Genomic DNA, 3,058 nt, shown 5'->3' on the forward strand with positions numbered 1-3,058 from the left:
TGTGAGGCGGCCGGCTGGGCCTCGCCGTCCACATTTGCAAGGTTTTATAACCTGGAAGTCCCGGCCTTGCAGGCCAGGGTCCTTTCCGCTTGAAATGACACGCGTTGCGTAAACGGATATGGCAGAGAGCCCTTGGCCGTACCACGCCCAAGTTCTCTGGCATTGTTCACCTGTTAGCTCTCGACCCCTGGGTGTCGAAGTTACGGGGATACTCTAGAATGATTAACCAGGCCGGGTGTGACCTAGAAAGCTAAACCCGTCTTAGCTTTGGGTTAATGTTGACTTCTCTATAAGCATTGGTTGCTTATGGAAGTTTATACCTTAAGTCTTTCCACTACATTAGCACGGCGTGATTGTACTATGTTCCCATATGCGTCTTAAGCAAGACACAGTACGAGTGAAGTATCGAAAGGGAACGTACTCGGTTACTAACGTAACCTCAGTTCCCTGAGATACGGGAATGATTACTGCGTTGCTTGCCGTGCTATGTAGCTGCACGACTCAGTCGTCGCTTCAGTCGAAGTAAACCTGAGAATCCTGTGGCAAGCGCCCGCTTATATAGCCAGATGCCCCGCCCATTCTGGCGGGCTTTGGCGGGCTTCGTCGCCATAGGCTCAGCTGCACGAGCCATTGGTTCGTTTTTTAAGCACTGCACGATGCAATTTCACTGCGTGAATGAAAAAAGGCTTCAGTTCAGGAGAAAAAAGGCTTTTTCCCATATGCGTCTTAAGACGCAGTACTCGTTCCCGTATCTCAGGGAACCGAGGTTACGTTAGTAACCGAGTACGTTAATCTCTCTTCGCAAGACTTGGATGCCTTTTATGATGTTTTGGATCATTTAAGTTTTGGTTTCCTGGACTATTAATGGAGGTCTTAATGACATAAGAGTGAGTAAATTATGACAGAAAACAATTTTATGCTCAATGATTTGTGCTCCAAATTTGTTTCAGTTAATCAAACTTCTGATATATCTAAATATGACTGTTGTTGATCTGAGTAAACATCAGCTAGGATGACACAGTAATTCTAATAAAAAAATAAAAATAAAAAAAACATCATAACGTGTGTCCAGTTATAAGTATGTTCAGAGAAAGAAATTTCATTCTGAATTTTATTCTTGTTTTGACAGAGGATATGAGGTGTGAGTGTTAATAATTAACTTGCTACTATTTGGGTCTTGGGAGACAAGAACAAGAGAGAAATATTTTGATGTCTGGAAAACGCTAATTAAAGAAATCAGCCAGTTTGAGTTTTCAAGCCACCAGTCTGCCCTGGCAGTCTGAATTCACAGCTCAACCAGGGCTAATAGTGCCAGCACCGCATCTGGGGAAAAGCAGGCATGAAACGACAGCGCAAACGCTAATGAATCTCGCATCCCTCTCCAGCACGAGGGAGACCATTCACACACTTTCCATTTCACACCAAAGACAAGAGAGGATCCTTCAGACCTGAACTCCGCAGTGACTCATTGTGACGCACTCTACAGTTGCAAACTCAAACACGACTGCGCTGCTCCACTTACAGTCTGTTAGCCATCGGATTCAAGCAGCGATAACTATAAAATTCAGCTGGACCACTGAAGAGAACTGGGCCAAAATGCAAATCTGATTTCTGTTCCGTTCGCAACATTTGCTTCCAAAACAACAAAAAAAGAGCTTAATTTTTTGATTTTTTATCTTAATGACGGCGTTTTAAATAATATAAATATATTAAACTAATAATATAAAAACAAAGAATGCTGTCCATCTACAATAGTTCAAATGCTTCAGTTGAATCAATCAAGGCAATGTATTACGCATTTGTATTACAAGCTCTGTTATTATTTTCCCCCATTTTTGTACCGGATGGGCCGGATCATCGCGGAATGGAACAAGATTTATTATTTACTATTTCATGTTTCAAAAAGTCGTAGGGAGTGTTATCTTTATGTTCAGTACTTGCAGAACTTTTAAAGTTATTATCAGCCCAAACATGCTACTAAATGCATTGTTTGTCGCCAAAACACACTTTTGAAAAGCAGGGAGTACAAAAGCAGTTGTTTACATATAATGTAATTCAAATCACAACAGAATGGAACAGAAAGGGGTTTGAGGCTTAATTTAAAAGCTGAACTTGACACAGCTTCTTAAAACAACACAGGCTCATTGGACGTGCCTCTGTCTATATTTTTTGCAAAACTCCATAAAATGTACCTATAAATGCAATTTACTGCAGTTTCTAGTTGAAATGAACACCAGTGACAACAACCTTTATTTTAGTTTCACGTGGTTCCTTGCACAATACTATGTATTGCGTATGATTTGTAAACTAATACATCTTGACGTTTGCATCACATAACCAGGTCCATTTATATGGCTTTTTTCATGTGGTAAACTTGCTCAGTATCATACCCGGTACAGCATTTCACTTGCGAAGTGGAGAGTACAAGTCCTCTCGTTTATGTACTGTACACAATAAAACACAAGTTACGATAAAAGAGCTCAAAGACTTGTAGAAACAAGCTAAAATGGCATGGTTACTCAAGCAAACGTATCCTTGTCTCACGTTTGCATTAATTATCGGTTAGGTTAAGCATTGTTTTTACATTGTTTTCAAGCACGACAGAGCTTTAATCTTTTAACACCACTCACTGGAGATTTCATTTCCAAACTGCTGTGATACGTACAACAAACAACATAATAAAATGCTGCCAGATTCACATTCAGCTGTTTCAGATAAATCTGCTTTTAGTGCCACTCACTGGATATTTCACTTTGAAAGTGTTGCGAAATGTGCAAGAAGCAATGTAATATAATTTTACAGAAATGTCACCACAGGCACACTTTTTCTGACACAACAGGATCATTTTTGCCCCCACATTTTAAAAAGTATTTTTGTGTTAACTTCTGAGTTCTGATATAATCACACTTTATTATAAGCACAAATTGCAACTGGATTTGATTAGCTGATAATGAGCATTTTCACACGTTGTCACTCTATTTTAAAACAACATCGAAATGATGTTACCTCAATACTCATCAAAACTTTCTTCGCATTAGAGCGCAAAGCAATAAGCAGT

The sequence above is a fragment of the Sinocyclocheilus anshuiensis genome, unplaced genomic scaffold (genome assembly GCF_001515605.1).
Source record: "Sinocyclocheilus anshuiensis isolate Anshui unplaced genomic scaffold, SAMN03320099.WGS_v1.1 scaffold135, whole genome shotgun sequence".
In the NCBI taxonomy this organism is placed as follows: Eukaryota; Metazoa; Chordata; class Actinopteri; order Cypriniformes; family Cyprinidae; genus Sinocyclocheilus; species Sinocyclocheilus anshuiensis.